This window comes from Telmatherina bonti, assembly GCF_933228915.1.
Source record: "Telmatherina bonti genome assembly, chromosome: 4".
Taxonomy (NCBI): Eukaryota; Metazoa; Chordata; class Actinopteri; order Atheriniformes; family Telmatherinidae; genus Telmatherina; species Telmatherina bonti.
This window is the reverse complement of record NC_136622.1, coordinates 41589694-41615630: the sequence shown is the minus strand read 5'-3', so window position 1 is coordinate 41615630 and position 25937 is coordinate 41589694. Positions and strand designations below refer to the sequence as shown.

At 45.8% G+C, this 25937-nt stretch overlaps 1 protein-coding gene across 3 annotated transcripts in view; it reads left to right on the top strand.

The window, feature by feature from the left end:
- Positions 1-876: 876 nt before the first annotated feature.
- hdac6 (histone deacetylase 6) overlaps positions 877-25937 on the top strand; it is a 78221-nt gene continuing 53160 nt past the window's right edge. For all 3 annotated transcript variants that reach the window (XM_079239410.1, XM_079239409.1, XM_079239408.1), the window contains exon 1: positions 877-1017. The gene's annotated coding sequence lies outside the window, so the exon portion shown is untranslated. The remainder of the gene's footprint in view (positions 1018-25937) is intronic.

The following is a 25937-nucleotide window of genomic DNA, read 5'->3' as shown; positions in this document are numbered from 1 at the left end:
ACAATTGTACAAAAAGGGACACCGGACATTCATGGAAAGAGAAAAATAAAAATAAAATAAAATGATAAATAAATAAAAAGAAAATAATAAAAAAGAATTAATAAAAAATAAGAGGGTGAATGTGAGTTACAGAATTAAATTACATTTGTTACAAATATCCTTTGTTTTTTTGTTTTGTTTTTTTTCCTTTTTGTTGTTTGAGTCAGAGATTGTATCAAGATGCATTTTTACATCCGTTATAAAGAGATTAAAATGTGGTTTTCTATGCACGACTTTACTTTTTGTGAATGTGGAACTTTGTGAGAACCAGGATCAGGTTTATTAGAAATATGGCAGAGGAATCTTTCTTCTTAAAATCTGTGATACCAAACAAAACATTTTCAAAATGCAGAGGAAAGCTGGTTTGAGGTTATTGGAGCTCAGTGCAACAATGTCCTTCCAGAAGTTCTGTGAGTTTATACATTTCCAAAAAGGTGAGTAGAAGTCTCTGGCTGAAGTTTACAAAAGGAACAAGAAACATCAGCCTCAGTTTGAATCGCTGAAAATAATACTTGGTTGGATAAAATCTGTGGATTCATTTGAAAGAAACTTCTTTGACTTTATTGGTGAGAAAATCTTTGAGGGAGAGACCAGACTTCTATCAGGTCCAGATTCTGAACAAAGTGTTCCAACAGGAGACACGAGATGCGGATGAAACCAGATTGTCTTGGAACAAAGAACGGATCTTTGGTTGTGTTCAGGAACGAATCTCACCAACAGTGGTCTGTTTGGGGTCAGGAGGACTCGGAGGCTCGATGGAGGAAAAGTCAGCATCTATATATAAAATGTCTATGATGACGTCTATGCGGCCCGTGACGTCACATGAGTGCGACGATGCGCCGCTTCTGTTGGCGCTCAGAAGAACCGGAACATAAACAGAGAAGCCGAACCGAACCTGCTGGTTCTGCTGATCCGGGTCTGAGTTTGGATGGTCTCAGCTCACACCGAACCGGAAGCGGGAACGTTTCCAGCTAACAGGTTAGCCGCCGGTCCGTTTGGTTCTGGTTTCAGGTCCAGGAGCCTCATTTCTAACCCTGCAGCACCAAGCCCGCCGTAGACCAGTCCCAGTCCACTTCTGGGGTTTCTAAAAGCAGGACTTGGTGGTAAAACGTCCCGACTGTAGATATTATTGTTAAAATATAATATGTTACACAGCGTGTCTGGTAATGTCACCTGTCCACCTGTACAATAGGTGTCGCTGTTGTCTCATGCTGGTACTCTATATAATGCAGCCGGTTCGGCACATGTTTTGGGTGCTGCTAATAAAAAGGCTTGGCATACATTAAAAGCAGACTGGTTATTACGAACAAATCTACATGGTGTCGGAAGAGGGATTCATCGCAAAGTCTGCTTAAGACACAAGGCAAAGGGAGCCGGTAAGCGCGAGAAAAACTTTTCGACCTCCGCACAACAACAATAATGGCGGACGGATTCCGGCGACCAGATCCTCTCGTCTTTGATGGCAATGTGGCCGAGAACTGGCGTAAGTTCGAGCAAGAATATGATATATTCATAGCCGCAGCCCACAGTGATAAAAATGCTAAAACCAAGGCCTATATACTCCTCAATCTGGCGGGACCGGAGGCCATAGAAAGAGAGAGATCATTGACGTATGCCCCAGCGGTAAAGTCGGAGGATGGCGCTATCGTAACTGCCGCAGAGTCGAGAGAGGACCCGGCGTGTTTGAAAAGGAAGTTCAAAGAGATCTGTAATCCTGAAACAAATGTCATTATGGAGAGACACAACTTTAACAAACGACAGCAGAAACAGTAGAGGCGTATGTGAGCACATTGAGGAACATGGCTAAAACGTGTAACTTTGGAGCATTACAAGACGAGCTAATCAGAGACAGATTAGTGTATCAGCAGTGATTCCCTCCTCAAAGAAACAGAGTTAACACTTGCCAAAGCAATGCGCATTTGTCAAATAAGCGAGCTCACAGACCAACACAGTAAAGCCCTCTCTATTCCAAAACACGTGATTTCTGCTAGTGTGGACACTGTACAAGTAAAGCACAGTCACACATTTAAAAAGAGCAATAAATACAGAAAGAAACCAGAAAAGGTCTTCACAGGCATCTCCAACTGCAGAAACTGTGGTGGTTCCCATCCTGCCAAACGTGAGCAATGCCCTGCATTTGGACAACAATGCCACATGTGCAACAAGTACAACCATTTCAAAAACCAGTGCAGGTCTGCAAAGCCACAACAAAGAGGAAAACAAGTTAACCAAATCTCAGCAGGAACTTCAGACAGCGATGATACCTTTACTATCGAGCACTTTACACTAGAGGGCGAAGATGGCTCCAAAAAAGAGGGTTATTGTTCAGTGACAGTCAGAAACAAGGCTCTCAAACTAAAAGTTGACACTGGAGCTAAATGTAATGTTATTTCTCTGAATACTTGCAAAGACATTGGCTGCATAGAGAAGCTGCAGACTTCGGACAAGCAGACAAATCTCATCGCTTTTGGAGGAACAAAGATCAAATCTGCAGGCACAATCACTCTCAAGTGCAAACTGGCTGAGTAGTCCTACTACCTACTTTTTCAAGTTGTCAAGCAAAATGTACAGTCCATTGTGGGACTGAAGGACAGTGTGAGAATGAACTTGGTTAGCTTCAGCCAGGAAGTTTTCCACATTGACACTGCTCAGGATAATAGCTTTGAAAAGGATATATTTGATGAATACAAGGACTTATTCAAAGATGAGCTTGGCAATCTACCAGTGACCTACTCAATGAAACTTGCACCCAATGCAGTACCAGTTGTCAACTCTCCACGGCGCATTCCTGTTCCGATGCAACAAAAAGTGGAAAAGGAACTCCACAGAATGCAGCAACTTGGAGTAATCGAACCGGTGGACGAGCCCACAGAATGGGTGTCAAACATGGTTGCCACACACAAGAAAGACGTTGATGAAGTGCGTCTTTGTATCGACCCGAGGGACTTAAACAAGTCATTGATGAGACCTCACCATCCAGTGCGCACGGTTGAGGAAGTGGCAGCGCAAATGTCTGAAGCAACCGTCTTTTCTGTCCTGGACGCAAAAAGTTCCTTCTGGCAGATCAAACTGGACAATGCTTCATCTCTTCTCACCACATTTGCAACACCATTTGGCAGGTTTAAATTCCTGAGAATGCCATTTGGTATCAACACAGCCTCTGAAGTTTTCCAGAAAGCCATGGAACAGATATTCGCAGGATATCCATGTGCAGTGATCGTTGATGATATTTTGGTTGGAGGACAAGGTGTTGAGGAGCACGACCGCAATCTCAGAAAAATACTGGAACGTGCCAAACAAGTTAAGCTAAGGCTAAATCCCAAAAAGTGTAAATTCAGACTCAAAGAAGTGAGCTATGTCGGTCACATATTCACTGACAAAGGACTCAGAGCAGATCCAGCTAAAATAGCTGCAATCAATGACATGCCCTCACCTGAAGACAAGGTTTCCCTTCAGCGCTTCTTAGGTATGATCAACTACCTAGGAAAGTTCATACCAAACTTAAGTGAATTGTCTGCACCGCTACGTCAGCTGCTGCACAAGGATGTGGTGTGGAGCTGGACCCCTCACCAAGAAGATGCTTTCATCAAACTCAAAGCCTGCATCACCAGCCCACCAGTGCTTCAGTACTATGACATGAAAAAGTCTGTAACCCTCACCTGCGACGCTTCTCAGTACGGCCTTGGAGCGGCCTGTCTCCAGGACAACAAACCTGTTGCGTATGCCTCACGGACTCTTACTGAAACGGAGAGAAGGTACGCGCAGATCGAGAAGGAGTTACTCGCAGTTGTTTTTGCGTGTTACAAATTCTACGACTACATCTATGGAAAGCCGGTGGTGATTGAAACCGACCACCAGCCACTGGTCACCATTCACAGCAAGCCCTTTCACACAGTCCCTGCACGTCTACAAAGAATGATGCTACGACTGCAGAAGTTCAATCTTACACTGGTCTACAAAAAAGGCAAGCATCTCTACATTGTTGACACTCTTTCCCGCACACCAAAGATGGACACTCCCCCTCTGAAAGAAGAACAACGTGACTTTGAAGTCATGTCACTTCAGCTGATTTCAGCCCGACGTCTAAAGGAGCTCAGAGAACACACAAAAGCGGATACAACTCTGCAAACACTCACCCGCTTTATCCAGCAGGGATGGCCCACAAGAGCGAGTAGTGTACCCGAGGTGATTAAACCATTTTACAGTTTTCGTGATGAACTGACTGTTGACCAAAATGTTGTTTACAAAAATAACAGAGCTGTTGTTCCAGCATCACTACGTGACATCTATCTACAGGAGCTACACAAAGGACATCCCGGCATGGAGTCTACCAAAAGCAGAGCAAGGGACACTGTGTTCTGGCTAACAATAAACAAGGACATTGAGGACAAGGTAAAATCTTGCAGTGTCTGCAACAGTCTAAAGCCTCACCAACAAAAACAGCCATTAAAACTTCATCACATTCCGGATCTCCCATGGTCTGTCACAGCTACTGACATACTTGAGTGGGCCAACAACCATTATCTTGTGCTTGTTGATTCTTATTCCGGATGGTTTGAACTGGACAAACTCGAAAATTTGACATCATCCTGCACAATCAAGAAGCTCAAGCGTCACTTCTCAGTGCATGGAATACCACAAAAACTGTATTCCGACAACGGCACTCAGTTCACAAGCCAAGCATTCCGCGACTTTGCAACAGCTTGGGAATTTGAACATGTTACGAGCAGCCCTGAGTTTCCTCAGTCAAATGGTCTCGGTGAGAGAGCTGTTCGAAGTGCCAAGAGACTTCTTGAAACAACAAAAAGAGATGGAACGGATCTATACTTAAATCTGCTACACCTGCGCAACACACCACGAGACAACATCCTTGGCTCACCAGCCCAGAGACTGTTTTCAAGACGAACACGGTCAACTCTCCCAATGTGTAAAAAACTGCTTAAACCAACAGCAAAGGCCACAGCTACTGTTAAAGCTCAGCTCACAAAAAAGCGCAGAGCTCAAAAGCAACATTATGACAAGTCAAGCAAGCCACTCACTCCCCTAACACCAAACCAGGTTGTGAGATTGCAAACAGTAAAAGGACACGACAAAATCGGAGTTGTACGTCAGATCTGCAAAGAACCTTGTTCTTACATGGTGGAGTCTGACGGGAAACAATACAGACGTAACAGACAACATCTCCTGCCTGTGAATGAAAAGCAACCTGATCAAGTCACCACTCAGTCAAGTGAAATGGACAGTCTTCCACAGCTGGACAAATCCAAAACTGAAAACACAGAAAATGACACAAGTAAAATGACTGACAATGCAAAACCAACATCGAATGAGAACCAAAGTGAACAAGAGACAAATGGAAGAGTGACACTGAATGATTTACCCAATGCTATCCCAATGCAATATAATGACAATCAGTACCGTACCAAAAGTGGTAGAGTTCCTAAACCAAATCGTAAATATTCAGACTATGTACCTAAGTAGTTGTATTTCATTTAGGCTACATAGTAGGCAGTTGTTTTGTAACTTGATGTTACTAACAGTTTTATTTTATTTTCTACCCCTTGTTATTTAAAAAAAAAAAAAAACTTAAAAAGAGGGATGTAGATATTATTGTTAAAATATAATATGTTACACAGCGTGTCTGGTAATGTCACCTGTCCACCTGGCACATGTTTTGGGTGCTGCTAATAAAAAGGCTTGGCATACATTAAAAGCAGACTGGTTATTACGAACAAATCTACACCGACCTCCACGCCAACTCTGACCCCGGCGTACGACAACATCTGGAGAAACGGGAAACGGCGACACCAAAGGCAGGAAATAAAAAGGAATCTGAGCCATTTGTTCCAAATGAAACGTAAACTTTCCCCCAGAATGTTGGACATTAACAGCATCTGCAGAAGAAGAGAAAAAGTTCCTCCAGCACGTAAAACGTCCAGCAGGAAAATGTTCTGAAACCAAGCAGTTCTACATGTTAGAAAAGCCACATCACACAGTTAATAAGTCGTACAGAAGCTGCCGTACTAATAAAGCTCTACATGAAGACCTGCAGGTAAAAGGAGGCGGTCGCCATGACAACAGCCCATCATCAGGCTGCTCAGGTGTTTCCTCCACCTGCAGATACAGAACATGAAGTGATGGTTGGATATAAAATGCTCCCCAACGTGGCTTATCTGTCCCTGCTGGTGGACATGGAACATGGAGACTCTGGACTCCAGTCCGGCACCTTCCAAAGGGAAGGGACTGACAGGTCGGGTCCGCTCCTTTTCCCAACCCAGAGCAGAGGAACAGAACGATGTTCTCCACAGCCAGACGTGGTGTAGCGGCCATCGGGCAGATGGAGGCAGGTGGAGGTGCCTCCATGCCCAGGAGGAAACCTGTTGTACAGCTGCAGATGTGTGCAGATAGTGGAGTACAGGTGTGCACGTAGAGCTGCTCAATTATGGCAAAACTTATGGTGAAGATTATTTTGACTTAATTTGATATTTCGATTATTTAACATGATTATCCTTTTATCTTTAACAACATGAATTTTTTTTAACATTAAACCGTGACTTTTAAAAAATGTCTTTAGGATTCCACATATTTTAGAAAACAAACAAACATGAAGCTTTTTCTTGACAAAGTGCAAATACTGATGTAAACTGGATAAATATAAGTAAGGATTAAACAACGCTGCTCATCGTGGTGTTCGGACATTATAACCATCTGACACACGGTTACGACTTGTTTAATCCGCTTTTACCACCATACTCACACACAGTAAATATTTTATAACAAATCTGTATTTCTTTTTTTTACTAATATACTATATGATACAAACTATTTTACTTTGGCCTGGATGTACGTTTTATACCAAACAACCGCTGTCAGGCTGCAGCGCGTTTCTCTCATTCACCTGTTAAAAGCAGCTGATCTGAACCAGCTGGTTAACGCGTTGCTATGGTAACGCCCCGTAACGGAGGGCTATTACAGTGTTTAACTGGCTGAACTATGTATAGGAAAATAATGCAGCCAGTTGTCACTGACAATGGTATAAACTATGTTTAGGTGAACTTCCACAACCTACTGCAGTTATTCTACATTGACCTGCAGCCGGAGCCGACTGAGACTGGCCGCCTGGGAGTGCTTTAGGACGGGAGAGGCTCCCGCTGCTCCTTCCTTACAGTAACTGCAGAACAATATGTGCCTTCAAGTCAGTCGCCAAAACACCAGAAAAGTCTCTAATAACTCCAGTAAAAGCTGCTAGATTTGTCGCTTTTAACAAAAAAAGTCTCCAGATTTAGCGAGAAAGTCTCCAAGTTGGCAACAGTGTCTGAATGAAAGCAAAGCGGCTGTGGGAGGAGTTTACAGCACAGCGCTGCAACGCCAGAGACGCTCGATTAGCAGCTGAAGACAGCAGGAGAGGAAACTGCAGAGAGGAAAATAATCACACCCTTTTATTTTTATCATCGTTGGAAACCCAGATCGTACTGAGATTAAAACCCGATTCATCGCCCAGACCCAGATGGTCCTGAACTCCATCTGTTTTCTCCAGCTAATGACTGCAGAGACTTTCCTCTGGTTATATCATCTGCTGGGTTGTTTGTCGAGTCTACGTACCGCCATGTCATGTTACTGCTAAGGTCCTGGATCTCAGCCACTCTCGTTCCAACAAAGACTTTAAATCTGCATAAATCTGACTGAATCCACTTCCACACGGTTGTGGAGTCGCTCCACAACTTGTTCTATGGTTATGGTGAGCTCCGTAATGAGCCGGTTTGCCAGCCCCGGTTAGTGCAGCACACAGTTCAAGTCTAGGAATAGACTGTTGCTTCTTGGGAGATACTCTTGACCTCGCCATGATGAACGCTGACTCCACATTCCCATCTTGGTGCGAAGGTATGCGACTGAGCTGTAGACCTGCTCTGAAGCAGCACAGAAAATGTTGATTTCTGTGCTACAGTCTTACCCATCTCTGGGCTACTATAGCATGGTGGTATGGCTACAAGGTGCAGATATTCTAATTACACCAGGCTTGCAGTAGGTCTCCGGGAAGGTGAGGGTCAACCCATTCTTCTGATCTGTCCCACAGGTGTCTTGCTATAAAAATGGGATTATGAAGCCAAGAGGGTGGTACTGATTTGCTAGCACTCTGTAGATATATCGCATTGTGGGCTTGTTATTTGGCACTGAACGGTATCGTAACCTAGTTCATCTCTCACAATGCCAGCGGATCCCAAGTGCCATTCCCTGTTGGTGTGGAGGATTCTGTGCGAGCCACGGTTCATTGTCGCCACTCTTGGCCTCTTCTGGCAGATGTGCTATAATATCAGGCACATTGCTTGCCCACTGCCTCAGCTCAAACCCACCCGACAGGAGAAGTGAACGGAGCCTGTCCACGAACTCAGCTGCCTCCTCTGATGAGCTCCAGCTGTATAAGCAGTTGTCCACATGAAGCTGTTATCTCCTCAGTAGGTTTGGTGTTTGGTATGCCGCTGTAGTGCAGAGACACCACGGCAGGGCCTGCAGGTAGCGCCAAAGGGCAGAACGTCAAACACATCGGGGGGTTGCTCCATTTGAACATCTCCACAGAAACCTCAGCAGTGGTGTGTCATCAGGGAGTAGGCGGACCTGATGAAACATACCTTTAATATCACTTGAGATGGCGATGCTGTGCTGTCTGAAGCGCAGTAATACTTCGAACAATGTGGGTCCTAGAGAGGGTCCTGGTAGGAGGTGATCATTCAAGCTTTGTCCTTGATATGTAAATGAGCAATTAAACACAATCCTGTGTTTCCCATTGTGCTCAGCCACATGAACCTTTTCTCTGTGCTCCTGGCAATGGAGAATGGGCATGTCACAGGTCTGTAGTCACTCTGACTATTGAGTCTTCCAGCAAACGGATGGCATGCTGATCTGTTGAGATCTGCTAACAGCTTTCTCATTCCTGAATGGCAATACATCCAGTTGCCAAAGTCGCTGAACATTTGTCAGCAGGTCAGAGTCTGGTGATTGTGTGGAGATGAATAAACATCAGTGGGTAGCTGATCCTTTACTGCGCTTGTGGGACCTTGTAATGTCCATCCTAATCTGGTTTAATAGCAGCTGGTCCACCAGGAGGCCCAAGTCGCACAGGTTCGATGGGGGTGATCAAATGTGGATAATCTGAGCCCATCAGCTGAGGTGGCTTTACCTGCTGGAATGAACTGAGGGGGAGGTTTCGCAGATGGGGGTATCTACTTTGTAATGTCACAACAGGGTGCGAATGTTCTGCTAAACCCAGGTATTCTGCAGTGAAGGCTCCCTTTATTTTATAGGTTTTATTGGGTTGTGAGGCTGGGGCGATAGTGAATGATACTGACTGACCTTGAATAACTCTGATATCTTGTCTGACTGTTCTCAGTGCCAAGTTCTCAGAATCCCATGAAGCCTAAGTTGATTAGCTGCAGCAGGTAGGAGAATGGTTCTCTCTGATCCGTCATCTAGGATGGCAAAGTTTCCATCCTGTGTTCACTTCATTTATTTCATTTTTACAAATCACATTATAATACAGTGACACACAAATAAATACATTGTCTACTTGTAAAAATTTGGACTCCCTATAAGCTATCTTTATTTTATAAATGGCAGCCAAGACCTAACAGTTTACCATAGAAAAACAATGCCACAATTTCCACCCCAATCCCCTAAAACTTAGATCCCCAGATTTCCTCAGGTCCACAGATACAAGACCTCAACACAGGTATTGGCACAAAGAAAACATGTATGTATACAATATACAATAGTTAGACGAAAAGGGAGTTACGTCATTTAATCCTCAACCTGTTATTTTTGGGTTTTAAAAGAAAGTGATAACACTAAACGTAGTTTAATAGTAGATGTTGTTTTAATCTCTTTTTAAAAATGTGCAAAGTTTCAGACTTTTTTTGTCCTGTCGATCCCATTCCAAATGTTTGGATCTTTACAAGTTACACTGAAACTAGTGCATTTCAGTTTCCTTTTCATTCCCATTAATGAAATATTTCTCCTTGTGTTGTAATCTTGGGAGTGATAAAAAATTGGGATGTGATGGGATGGATGTCTTAGTCTATCATTAGATCTAGATACTACATTATACATTATGTACGCATTATGAAAGATGTTCCACTCTAAGTCAAGTGACATGAGAACCACAATTCAACTCGATCGTTCCACTTTGTCCCAGTTGATCCAACATCCCCACAAGAGCACGTACCTTCAGAGCAAACTTGCGAAATGACACCGTATCACCTTCTGTAATGTTTACTCCATCCATCAGTTCCGCTATTCTCTTCAAAGCAAGCTGTTGAGGCTGGCCAAGAGGAGCCATTGTGTCACAATAGGGACAATGGGAATTGGTGTACGAGTCAGAAATAAGCAAGGCTTCTTCCAGCTTGAGATGGTCAACCAATATCTGATACTTGAAATGCTCAGTAGCGTCAGCAGGTAAAGCTAACTTTAGTCTGGAAAATTCTCTTGGATCATCTCATATAAACAGGGGGATTATAGGTTTAGGCCCCTTGTACTTCTTCTATCGTTTAGTATAGATATAGTATAGATATTAGTTTCTATCCTGTGAAGAAGAAATATCACCAGCATCAAATGGGTGCTGCCTTCAACTGTATTGGACTGGGGGAGAAGCGTCATGGATAGGCTGTTGTGTTAAATGTGTCTGGTGCTCTGGTGGATCTTTGTTCACCTGGCTAGTTGCGGTTGCGACATTTGAGACAAGGGTGACATTAGAGACGAAGGCGACATTAAAGAAGAGGGCGACATTAGAGACGAGGGCGACATTAGAGACGAGGATGACGTTAGAGACGAAGGCGACATTAGAGACGAAGGTGACATTAAAGACGAGGGCGACATTAGAGACAAGGGTGACATTAGAGACGAAGGCGACATTAAAGAAGAGGGCGACATTAGAGACGAGGATGACGTTAGAGACGAAGGCGACATTAGAGACGAAGGTGACATTAAAGACGAGGGCGACATTACAGACGAGGGCGACATTAGAGACGAGGATGATGTTAGAGACGAAGGCGACATTAGAGACGAAGTCGACATTAGAGACGAGGATGACGTTAGAGACGAAGGCGACATTAGAGACGAAGTCGACATTAGAGACGAGGATGACGTTAGAGACGAAGGCGACGTTAGAGACGAAGGCGACATTAGAGACGAGGACGACATTAGAGACGAGGACGACGTAAGAGACGAAAGTGATATTAGAGACGAGGACGACGTAAGAGACGAAAGTGATATTAGAGACGAGGACGACGTTAGAGACGAAGGTGATATTCAAGACGAGGACGACGTTAGAGACGAAAGTGATATTAGAGACGAAGGCGATATTAGAGACGAGAACGACGTTAGAGACGAAGGTGATATTAGAGGCGAAAGTGACATTAGAGACGAGGACGACGTTAGAGACGAGGATGATGTTAGAGACGAGGATGACATTAGAGACGAGGACGATGTTAGAGACGAGGACGACGTTAGAGACGAGGACGACATTAGAGACGAGGATGATGTTTGAGACGAAGGCGACATTAGAGACGAGGACGACGTTAGAGACGAAAGTGACATTAGAGACGAGGGCGACATTAGCGACGAAGGCGACATTAGAGACGAAAGTGACATTAGAGACGAGGACGACGTTAGAGACGTGGACGACGTTAGAGACGAAGGTGATATTAGAGACGGAGGTGACATTAGAGACGAAAGTGACATTAGAGACGAGGACGACGTTAGAGACGAAGGCGACATTAGAGACGTGGACGACGTTAGAGACGAAGGTGATATTAGAGACGAGGACGACATTAGAGACGAAAGTGATATTAGAAACGAGGACAACGTTAGAGACGAAGGTGATATTAGAGACGAGGATGACATTAGAGACGAGGACGACGTTAGAGACGAAAGTGACGTTAGAGATGAAGGTGACGTTAGAGACGAAGGCGACATTAGAGACAAGGACGACGTTAGAGACGAGGACGACGTAAGAGACCAGGACGACGTTAGAGACAAAGGTGACATTAGAGACGAAGACGACGTAAGAGACGAAAGTGATATTAGAAACGAGGACAACGTTAGAGACGAAGGTGATATGAGAGACGAAAGTGACATCAGAGACGAAGGCGACGTTAGAGACGAGGACGACGTTAGAGACGAAGGTGATATTAGAGACGAAAGTGACATTAGAGACGAAGGCAACATTAGAGACGAGGACAACGTTGGAGACGAAAGTGACGTTAGAGACGAGGATGACGTTAGAGACGAGGATGATGTTAGAGACGAGGATGACATTAGAGACGAGGACGATGTTAGAGACGAGGACGACGTTAGAGACGAGGACGACATTAGAGACGAGGATGATGTTTGAGACGAAGGCGACATTAGAGACGAGGACGACGTTAGAGACGAAAGTGACGTTAGAGACGAGGATGACGTTAGAGACGAGGATGATGTTAGAGACGAGGATGACATTAGAGACGAGGACGATGTTAGAGACGAGGACGACGTTAGAGACGAGGACGACATTAGAGACGAGGATGATGTTTGAGACGAAGGCGACATTAGAGACGAGGACGACGTTAGAGACGAAAGTGACATTAGAGACGAGGGCGACATTAGCGACGAGGATGACATTAGAGACGAGGACGACGTTAGAGACGAAAGTGACATTAGAGACGAGGACGACGTTAGAGACGAAGGCGACATTAGAGACGTGGACGACGTTAGAGACGAAGGTGATATTAGAGACGGAGGTGACATTAGAGACGAAAGTGACATTAGAGACGAGGACGACGTTAGAGACGAAGGCGACATTAGAGACGTGGACAACGTTAGAGACGAAGGTGATATTAGAGACGAGGACGACATTAGAGACGAAAGTGACATTAGAGACGAAAGTGACATTAGAGACGAGGACGACGTTAGAGACGAAGGCGACGTTAGAGACGAAGGTGATTTTAGAGATGAGGATGACATTAGAGACGAGGACGACATTAGAGACGAAGGTGACATTAGAGACGAGGACGACGTTAGAGACGAAAATGACGTTAGAGACGAAAGTGACGTTAGAGACGAAGGCGACGTTAGAGACGAAGGCGACATTAGAGACAAGGGCGACGTTAGAGACGAGGACGACGTAAGAGACCAGGACGACGTTAGAGACAAAGGCGACATTAGAGACGAAGACGACGTAAGAGACGAAACTGATATTAGAAATGAGGACAACGTTAGAGACGAAGGTGATATTAGAGACGAGGATGACATTAGAGACGAGGATGACGTTAGAGACGAAGGCGACATTAAAGACGAAGGCGACATTAGAGACGAGGACGACGTTAGAGACGAAGGCGACATTAGAGACGTGGACGACGTTAGAGACGAAGGTGATATTAGAGACGAAAGTGACATTAGAGACGAAAGTGACATTAGAGACGAGAACGACGTTAGAGACGAAGGCGACATTAGAGACGAAGACGACGTTAGAGACGAAGGCGACGTTAGAGACGAGGACGACGTAAGAGACGAGGACGACGTAAGACACCAGGACGACGTTAGAGACAAAGGCGACATCAGAGACGAAGACCACGTAAGAGACGAAAGTGATATTAGAAACGAGGACAACGTTAGAGACGAAGGTGATATTCAAGACGAGGACAACGTTAGAGACGAGTATGACGTTAGAGACGAAGGTGATATTAGAGACGAAGGCGACGTTAGAGACGAAGGTGACATTAGAGACGAAGGCGACATTAGAGACGAAGGTGATATTAGAGACGAAAGTGACATTAGAGACGAAGGCGACATTAGAGACAAGGACGACGTTAGAGACGAAAGTGACAGAGACGAAAGTGACATTAGAGACGAAGGCGACGTTAGAGACGAGGACGACGTTAGAGACGAAAGTGACAGAGACGTGGACGACGTTAGAGACGAAGGTGATATTAGAGACGAGGACGATGTTAGAGACGAAGGCGACATTAGAGACGTGGACGACGTTAGAGACGAAGGTGATATTAGAGACGAAGGTGACATTAGAGACGAAAGTGACATTAGAGACGAGGACGATGTTAGAGACGAAGGCGACATTAGAGACGTGGACGACGTTAGAGACGAAGGTGATATTAGAGACGAGGACGACATTAGAGACGAAAGTGACATTAGAGACGAAGGCGACATTAGAGACGAAGGTGACATTAGAGACGAGGACGACGTTAGAGACGAAAGTGACGTTAGAGACGAAAGTGACGTTAGAGACGAAGGCGACATTAGAGACGAGGACGACGTTAGAGACGAGGATGACGTTAGAGACGAAAGTCACATTAGAGACGAAGACGACGTTAGAGACGAGGACGACATTAGAGACGAAGGTGACATTAGAGACGAGGACGACGTTACAGACGAAGGTGACATTAGAAACGAGGACGACGTTAGAGACGAGGACGACGTTAGAGACGAAGGTGATATTAGAGATGAAAGTGACATTAGAGACGAGGACGACGTTAGGGACGAGGATGATGTTAGAGACGAGGATGACATTAGAGACGAGGACGATGTTAGAGACGAGGACGATGTTAGAGACGAGGACGACATTAGAAACGAGGACGACATTAGAGACGAGGACGACATTAGAGACGAGGATGACATTAGAGACGAGGATGACGTTTGAGACGAGGATGACGTTAGAGACGAAAGTGACGTTAGAGACGAGTATGATGTTGGAGACGATGGCGACATTAGAGACGAGGACGACGTTAGAGACGAAGGCGACATTAGAGACGTGGACGACGTTAGAGACGAAGGTGATATTAGAGACGAGGACGACATTAGAGACGAAAGTGACATTAGAGACGAAAGTGACATTAGAGACGAGGACGACGTTAGAGACGAAAGCGACGTTAGAGACGAAGGCGACATTAGAGACGAAGACGACGTTAGAGACAAGGACGAAGTTACAGATGAAGGCGACATTAGAGACGAAGACGACGTAAGAGACGAAAGTGATATTAGAAACGAGGACAACGTTAGAGACGAAGGTGATATTAGAGACGAGGATGACATTAGAGACGAGGACGACATTAGAGACGAAGGTGATATTAGAGACGAGGATGACATTAGAGACGAGGACGACGTTAGAGACGAAAGTGACGTTAGAGATGAAGGCGACGTTAGAGACGAAGGCGACATTAGAGACAAGGACGACGTTAGAGACGAGGACGACGTAAGAGACCAGGACGACGTTAGAGACAAAGGTGACATTAGAGACGAAGACGACGTAAGAGACGAAAGTGATATTAGAAACGAGGACAACGTTAGAGACGAAGGTGATATGAGAGACGAAAGTGACATCAGAGACGAAGGCGACGTTAGAGACGAGGACGACGTTAGAGACGAAGGTGATATTAGAGACGAAAGTGACATTAGAGACGAAGGCAACATTAGAGACGAGGACAACGTTGGAGACGAAAGTGACGTTAGAGACGAGGATGACGTTAGAGACGAGGATGATGTTAGAGACGAGGATGACATTAGAGACGAGGACGATGTTAGAGACGAGGACGACGTTAGAGACGAGGACGACATTAGAGACGAGGATGATGTTTGAGACGAAGGCGACATTAGAGACGAGGACGACGTTAGAGACGAAAGTGACGTTAGAGACGAGGATGACGTTAGAGACGAGGATGATGTTAGAGACGAGGATGACATTAGAGACGAGGACGATGTTAGAGACGAGGACGACGTTAGAGACGAGGACGACATTAGAGACGAGGATGATGTTTGAGACGAAGGCGACATTAGAGACGAGGACGACGTTAGAGACGAAAGTGACATTAGAGACGAGGGCGACATTAGCGACGAAGGCGACATTAGAGACGAAAGTGACATTAGAGACGAGGACGACGTTAGAGACGAAGGCGACATTAGAGACGTGGACGACGTTAGAGACGAAGGTGATATTAGAGACGAGGACGACATTAGAGACGAAAGTGACATTAGAGACGAGGACGACGTTAGAGACGAAGGCGACATTAGAGACGTGGACGACGTTAGAGACGAAGGTGATATTAGAGACGAGGACGACATTAGAGACGAAAGTGACATTAGAGACGAAAGTGACATTAGAGACGAGGACGACGTTAGAGACGAAGGCGACGTTAGAGACGAAGGTGATTTTAGAGATGAGGATGACATTAGAGACGAGGACGACATTAGAGACGAAGGTGACATTAGAGACGAGGACGACGTTAGAGACGAAAATGACGTTAGAGACGAAAGTGACGTTAGAGACGAAGGCGACGTTAGAGACGAAGGCGACATTAGAGACAAGGACGACGTTAGAGACGAGGACGACGTAAGAGACCAGGACGACGTTAGAGACAAAGGCGACATTAGAGACGAAGACGACGTAAGAGACGAAACTGATATTAGAAATGAGGACAACGTTAGAGACGAAGGTGATATTAGAGACGAGGATGACATTAGAGACGAGGATGACGTTAGAGACGAAGGCGACATTAAAGACGAAGGCGACATTAGAGACGAGGACGACGTTAGAGACGAAAGTGACATTAGAGACGAGGACGATGTTAGAGACGAAGGCGACATTAGAGACGTGGACGACGTTAGAGACGAAGGTGATATTAGAGACGAGGACGACATTAGAGACGAAAGTGACATTAGAGACGAAGGCGACATTAGAGACGAAGGTGACATTAGAGACGAGGACGACGTTAGAGACGAAAGTGACGTTAGAGACGAAAGTGACGTTAGAGACGAAGGCGACATTAGAGACGAGGACGACGTTAGAGACGAGGATGACGTTAGAGACGAAAGTCACATTAGAGACGAAGACGACGTTAGAGACGAGGACGACATTAGAGACGAAGGTGACATTAGAGACGAGGACGACGTTACAGACGAAGGTGACATTAGAAACGAGGACGACGTTAGAGACGAGGACGACGTTAGAGACGAAGGTGATATTAGAGATGAAAGTGACATTAGAGACGAGGACGACGTTAGGGACGAGGATGATGTTAGAGACGAGGATGACATTAGAGACGAGGACGATGTTAGAGACGAGGACGATGTTAGAGACGAGGACGACATTAGAAACAGGGACGACATTAGAGACGAGGACGACATTAGAGACGAGGATGACATTAGAGACGAGGATGACGTTTGAGACGAGGATGACGTTAGAGAAGAAAGTGACGTTAGAGACGAGTATGATGTTGGAGACGATGGCGACATTAGAGACGAGGACGACGTTAGAGACGAAAGTGACATTAGAGACGAGGACGACGTTAGAGACGAAGGCGACATTAGAGACGTGGACGACGTTAGAGACGAAGGTGATATTAGAGACGAGGACGACATTAGAGACGAAAGTGACATTAGAGACGAAAGTGACATTAGAGACGTAGGCGACATTAGAGACGAGGACGACGTAAGAGACGAAACTGATATTAGAAATGAGGACAACGTTAGAGACGAAGGTGATATTAGAGACGAGGATGACATTAGAGACGAGGATGACGTTAGAGACGAAGGCGACATTAAAGACGAAGGCGACATTAGAGACGAGGACGACGTTAGAGACGAAGGCGACATTAGAGACGTGGACGACGTTAGAGACGAAGGTGATATTAGAGACGAAAGTGACATTAGAGACGAAAGTGACATTAGAGACGAGAACGACGTTAGAGACGAAGGCGACATTAGAGACGAAGACAACGTAAGAGACGAAACTGATATTAGAAATGAGGACAACGTTAGAGACGAAGGTGATATTAGAGACGAGGATGACATTAGAGACGAGGATGACGTTAGAGACGAAGGCGACATTAAAGACGAAGGCGACATTAGAGACGAGGACGACGTTAGAGACGAAGGCGACATTAGAGACGTGGACGACGTTAGAGACGAAGGTGATATTAGAGACGAAAGTGACATTAGAGACGAAAGTGACATTAGAGACGAGGACGACGTTAGAGACGAAGGCGACATTAGAGACGTGGACGACGTTAGAGACGAAGGTGATATTAGAGACGAGGACGACATTAGAGACGAAAGTGACATTAGAGACGAAGGCGACATTAGAGACGAAGGTGACATTAGAGACGAGGACGACGTTAGAGACGAAAGTGACGTTAGAGACGAAAGTGACGTTAGAGACGAAGGCGACATTAGAGACGAGGACGACGTTAGAGACGAGGATGACGTTAGAGACGAAAGTCACATTAGAGACGAAGACGACGTTAGAGACGAGGACGACATTAGAGACGAAGGTGACATTAGAGACGAGGACGACGTTACAGACGAAGGTGACATTAGAAACGAGGACGACGTTAGAGACGAGGACGACGTTAGAGACGAAGGTGATATTAGAGATGAAAGTGACATTAGAGACGAGGACGACGTTAGGGACGAGGATGATGTTAGAGACGAGGATGACATTAGAGACGAGGACGATGTTAGAGACGAGGACGATGTTAGAGACGAGGACGACATTAGAAACGAGGACGACATTAGAGACGAGGACGACGTTAGAGACGAAAGTGACGTTAGAGACGAGTATGATGTTGGAGACGATGGCGACATTAGAGACGAGGACGACGTTAGAGACGAAAGTGACATTAGAGACGAGGACGACGTTAGAGACGAAGGCGACATTAGAGACGTGGACGACGTTAGAGACGAAGGTGATATTAGAGACGAGGACGACATTAGAGACGAAAGTGACATTAGAGACGAAAGTGACATTAGAGACGTAGGCGACATTAGAGACGAGGACGACGTAAGAGACGAAACTGATATTAGAAATGAGGACAACGTTAGAGACGAAGGTGATATTAGAGACGAGGATGACATTAGAGACGAGGATGACGTTAGAGACGAAGGCGACATTAAAGACGAAGGCGACATTAGAGACGAGGACGACGTTAGAGACGAAGGCGACATTAGAGACGTGGACGACGTTAGAGACGAAGGTGATATTAGAGACGAAAGTGACATTAGAGACGAAAGTGACATTAGAGACGAGAACGACGTTAGAGACGAAGGCGACATTAGAGACGAAGACGACGTAAGAGACGAAACTGATATTAGAAATGAGGACAACGTTAGAGACGAAGGTGATATTAGAGACGAGGATGACATTAGAGACGAGGATGACGTTAGAGACGAAGGCGACATTAAAGACGAAGGCGACATTAGAGACGAGGACGAAGTTAGAGACGAAGGCGACATTAGAGACGTGGACGACGTTAGAGACGAAGGTGATATTAGAGACGAAAGTGACATTAGAGACGAAAGTGACATTAGAGACGAGAACGACGTTAGAGACGAAGGCGACATTAGAGACGAAGACGACGTTAGAGACGAAGGCGACGTTAGAGACGAGGACGACGTAAGAGACGAGGACGACGTAAGACACCAGGACGACGTTAGAGACAAAGGCGACATCAGAGACGAAGACCACGTAAGAGACGAAAGTGATATTAGAAACGAGGACAACGTTAGAGACGAAGGTGATATTCAAGACGAGGACAACGTTAGAGACGAGTATGACGTTAGAGACGAAGGCGACATTAGAGACGAAGGCGACATTAGAGACGAAGGTGATATTAGAGACGAAAGTGACATTAGAGACGAAGGCGACATTAGAGACAAGGACGACGTTAGAGACGAAAGTGACATTAGAGACGAAAGTGACATTAGAGACGAAGGCGACGTTAGAGACGAGGACGACGTTAGAGACGAAAGTGACATTAGAGACGAGGGCGACATTAGCGACCAAAGTGACATTAGAGACGAGGACGATGTTAGAGACGAAGGCGACATTAGAGACGTGGACGACGTTAGAGACGAAGGTGATATTAGAGACGAAGGTGACATTAGAGACGAAAGTGACATTAGAGACGAGGACGATGTTAGAGACGAAGGCGACAGTAGAGACGTGGACGACGTTAGAGACGAAGGTGATATTAGAGACGAGGACGACATTAGAGACGAAAGTGACATTAGAGACGAAGGCTACATTAGAGACGAAGGTGACATTAGAGACGAGGACGACGTTAGAGACGAAAGTGACGTTAGAGACGAAAGTGACGTTAGAGACGAAGGCGACATTAGAGACGAGGACGACGTTAGAGACGAGGATGACGTTAGAGACGAAAGTCACATTAGAGACGAAGACGACGTTAGAGACGAGGACGACATTAGAGACGAAGGTGACATTAGAGACGAGGACGACGTTACAGACGAAGGTGACATTAGAAACGAGGACGACGTTAGAGACGAGGACGACGTTAGAGACGAAGGTGATATTAGAGATGAAAGTGACATTAGAGACGAGGACGACGTTAGGGACGAGGATGATGTTAGAGACGAGGATGACGTTAGAGACGAGGACGATGTTAGAGACGAGGACGATGTTAGAGACGAGGACGACATTAGAAACGAGGACGACATTAGAGACGAGGACGACATTAGAAACGAGGACGACATTAGAGACGAGGATGACATTAGAGACGAGGATGACGTTTGAGACGAGGATGACGTTAGAGACGAAAGTGACGTTAGAGACGAGTATGATGTTGGAGACGATGGCGACATTAGAGACGAGGACGACGTTAGAGACGAGGATGACGTTAGAGACGAAAGTCACATTAGAGACGAAAGTGACGTTAGAGACAAGGACGACGTTAGAGACGAGGATGACGTTAGAGACGAAAGTGACGTTAGAGACGAGGATGACGTTGGAGACGAAGGCGACATTAGAGACAAAGGTGACATTAGAGACGAAGACGACGTTAGAGACGAGGATGACGTTAGAGACGAAAGTGACGTTAGAGACGAGTATGATGTTGGAGACGATGGCGACATTAGAGACGAGGACGACGTTAGAGACGAGGATGACGTTAGAGACGAAAGTCACATTAGAGACGAAAGTGACGTTAGAGACAAGGACGACGTTAGAGACGAGGATGACGTTAGAGACGAAAGTGACGTTAGAGACGAGGATGACGTTGGAGACGAAGGCGACATTAGAGACAAAGGTGACATTAGAGACGAGGACGACGTTAGAGACGAAAGTCACATTAGAGACGAAAGTGACGTTAGAGACGATGGTAACGTTAGAGACGAGGACGACATTAGAGACGAAGGTGACATTAGAGACGAGGACGACGTTACAGACGAAGGTGACATTAGAAACGAGGACGACGTTAGAGACGAGGACGACGTTAGAGACGAAGGTGACATTAGAGATGAAAGTGACATTAGAGACGAGGACGATGTTAGAAACGAGGACGACATTAGAGACGAGGATGACATTAGAGACGAGGACGACATTAGAGACGAGGATGACATTAGAGACGAAGGTGATATTAGAGACGAGGATGACGTTAGAGACGAAGGTGATATTAGAGACGAGGACGACATTAGAGACGAGGACGACGTAAGAGACGAAAGTGATATTAGAGACGAGGACGACGTTAGTGACGAAGGTGATATTCAAGACGAGGACGACGTTAGAGACGAGGATGACGTTAGAGACGAAGGCGACATTAGAGACGAAGGCGATATTAGAGACGAAAGTGACATTCGAGACGATGGCAACATTAGAGACGAGGACGACTTTAGAGACGAAGGTGATATTAGAGACGAAAGTGACATTAGAGACAAAGGCGACGTTAGAGACGAGGACGACATCAGAGACGAAGGTGATATTAGAGACGAAGGTGACATTAGAGACGAGGACGACGTTAGTGACGAAGGTGATATTCAAGACAAGGACGACTTTAGAGACGAAGGTGACATTAGAGACGAAGGCGACATTAGCGACGAAGGCGACATTAGAGATTAGGACGACGTTAGAGACGAAGGTGATATTAGAGACGAAGGTGACATTAGAGACGAAAGTTACATTAGAGACGAGGACGACGTTAGAGACGAGGATGAAGTTAGAGACGAGGATTACATTAGAGACGAGGACGATGTTAGAGACGAGGACGATGTTAGAGACGAGGACGACATTAGAGACGAGGATGACGTTTGAGACGAAGGTGATATTAGAGACGATGGTGATATTAGAGACGAGGACGACGTTAGAGACGAAGGTGATATTAGAGACGAGGACGACGTTAGAGATGAAAGTGACATTAGAGACGAGGACGACGTTAGAGACGAGGATGATGTTAGAGACGAGGATGACATTAGAGACGAGGACGATGTTAGAGACGAGGACGATGTTAGAAACGAGGACGACATTAGAGACGAGGACGACATTAGAGACGAGGATGACATTAGAGACGAGGACGACGTTAGAGACGAAAGTCACATTAGAGACGAAAGTGACGTTAGAGACAAGGACGACGTTAGAGACGAGGATGACGTTAGAGACGAAAGTGACGTTAGAGACGAGGATGACGTTGGAGACGAAGGTGATATTCAAGACGAGGACGACGTTAGAGACGAGGATGACGTTAGAGACGAAGGTGATATTAGAGACGAAGGTGATATTAAAGACGAAAGTGACATCAGAGACGAAGGCGACATTAGAGACGAGGACGACGTTAGAAATGAAGGTGATATTAGAGACGAAAGTGACATTAGAGACGTAGGCGACATTAGAGACGAGGACGACGTTACAGACGAAGGTGACATTAGAAACGAGGACGACGTTAGAGACGAGGATGACGTTAGAGACGAAAGTCACATTAGAGACGAAAGTGACGTTAGAGACGATGGTAACGTTAGAGACGAGGACGACATTAGAGACGAAGGTGACATTAGAGACGAGGACGACGTTACAGACGAAGGTGACATTAGAGACGAGGACGACGTTACAGACGAAGGTGACGTTAGAAACGAGGACGACGTTAGAGACGAGGACGACGTTAGAGACGAAGGTGATATTAGAGATGAAAGTGACATTAGAGACGAAGGTGACATTAGAGACGAGGACGACGTTAGAGACGAAAGTGACGTTAGAGACGAAAGTGACGTTAGAGACGAAGGCGACATTAGAGACGAGGACGACGTTAGAGACGAGGATGACGTTAGAGACGAAAGTCACATTAGAGACGAAGACGACGTTAGAGACGAGGACGACATTAGAGACGAAGGTGACATTAGAGACGAGGACGACGTTACAGACGAAGGTGACATTAGAAACGAGAACGACGTTAGAGACGAAGGTGATATTAGAGATGAAAGTGACATTAGAGACGAGGACGACGTTAGGGACGAGGATGATGTTAGAGACGAGGATGACATTAGAGACGAGGACGATGTTAGAGACGAGGACGATGTTAGAGACGAGGACGACATTAGAAACGAGGACGACATTAGAGACGAGGACGACATTAGAGACGAGGATGACATTAGAGACGAGGATGACGTTTGAGACGAGGATGACGTTAGAGACGAAAGTGACGTTAGAGACGAGTATGATGTTGGAGACGATGGCGACATTAGAGACGAGGACGACGTTAGAGACGAAAGTGACATTAGAGACGAGGACGACGTTAGAGATGAAAGTGACATTAGAGACGAGGACGACGTTAGAGACGAGGATGATGTTAGAGACGAGGATGACATTAGAGACGAGGACGATGTTAGAGACGAGGACGATGTTAGAAACGAGGACGACATTAGAGACGAGGACGACATTAGAGACGAGGATGACATTAGAGACGAGGACGACGTTAGAGACGAAAGTCACATTAGAGACGAAAGTGACGTTAGAGACAAGGACGACGTTAGAGACGAGGATGACGTTAGAGACGAAAGTGACGTTAGAGACGAGGATGACGTTGGAGACGAAGGTGATATTCAAGACGAGGACGACGTTAGAGACGAGGATGACGTTAGAGACGAAGGTGATATTAGAGACGAAGGTGATATTAAAGACGAAAGTGACATCAGAGACGAAGGCGACATTAGAGACGAGGACGACGTTAGAAATGAAGGTGATATTAGAGACGAAAGTGACATTAGAGACGTAGGCGACATTAGAGACGAGGACGACGTTACAGACGAAGGTGACATTAGAAACGAGGACGACGTTAGAGACGAAGGTGACATTAGAGACGAAAGTGACGTTAGAGACGATGGTAACGTTAGAGACGAGGACGACATTAGAGACGAGGACGACGTTACAGACGAAGGTGACATTAGAAACGAGGATGACGTTAGAGACGAAAGTCACATTAGAGACGAAAGTGACGTTAGAGACGATGGTAACGTTAGAGACGAGGACGACATTAGAGACGAAGGTGACATTAGAGACGAGGACGACGTTACAGACGAAGGTGACATTAGAGACGAGGACGACGTTACAGACGAAGGTGACGTTAGAAACGAGGACGACGTTAGAGACGAGGACGACGTTAGAGACGAAGGTGATATTAGAGATGAAAGTGACATTAGAGACGAAGGTGACATTAGAGACGAGGACGACGTTAGAGACGAAAGTGACGTTAGAGACGAAAGTGACGTTAGAGACGAAGGCGACATTAGAGACGAGGACGACGTTAGAGACGAGGATGACGTTAGAGACGAAAGTCACATTAGAGACGAAGACGACGTTAGAGACGAGGACGACATTAGAGACGAAGGTGACATTAGAGACGAGGACGACGTTACAGACGAAGGTGACATTAGAAACGAGAACGACGTTAGAGACGAAGGTGATATTAGAGATGAAAGTGACATTAGAGACGAGGACGACGTTAGGGACGAGGATGATGTTAGAGACGAGGATGACATTAGAGACGAGGACGATGTTAGAGACGAGGACGATGTTAGAGACGAGGACGACATTAGAAACGAGGACGACATTAGAGACGAGGACGACATTAGAGACGAGGATGACATTAGAGACGAGGATGACGTTTGAGACGAGGATGACGTTAGAGACGAAAGTGACGTTAGAGACGAGTATGATGTTGGAGACGATGGCGACATTAGAGACGAGGACGACGTTAGAGACGAAAGTGACATTAGAGACGAGGACGACGTTAGAGACGAAGGCGACATTAGAGACGTGGACGACGTTAGAGACGAAGGTGATATTAGAGACGAGGACGACATTAGAGACGAAAGTGACATTAGAGACGAAAGTGACATTAGAGACGTAGGCGACATTAGAGACGAGGACGACGTAAGAGACGAAACTGATATTAGAAATGAGGACAACGTTAGAGACGAAGGTGATATTAGAGACGAGGATGACATTAGAGACGAGGATGACGTTAGAGACGAAGGCGACATTAAAGACGAAGGCGACATTAAAGACGAAGGCGACATTAGAGACGAGGACGACGTTAGAGACGAAGGCGACATTAGAGACGTGGACGACGTTAGAGACGAAGGTGATATTAGAGACGAAAGTGACATTAGAGACGAAAGTGACATTAGAGACGAGAACGACGTTAGAGACGAAGGCGACATTAGAGACGAAGACGACGTAAGAGACGAAACTGATATTAGAAATGAGGACAACGTTAGAGACGAAGGTGATATTAGAGACGAGGATGACATTAGAGACGAGGATGACGTTAGAGACGAAGGCGACATTAAAGACGAAGGCGACATTAGAGACGAGGACGAAGTTAGAGACGAAGGCGACATTAGAGACGTGGACGACGTTAGAGACGAAGGTGATATTAGAGACGAAAGTGACATTAGAGACGAAAGTGACATTAGAGACGAGAACGACGTTAGAGACGAAGGCGACATTAGAGACGAAGACGACGTTAGAGACGAAGGCGACGTTAGAGACGAGGACGACGTAAGAGACGAGGACGACGTAAGACACCAGGACGACGTTAGAGACAAAGGCGACATCAGAGACGAAGACCACGTAAGAGACG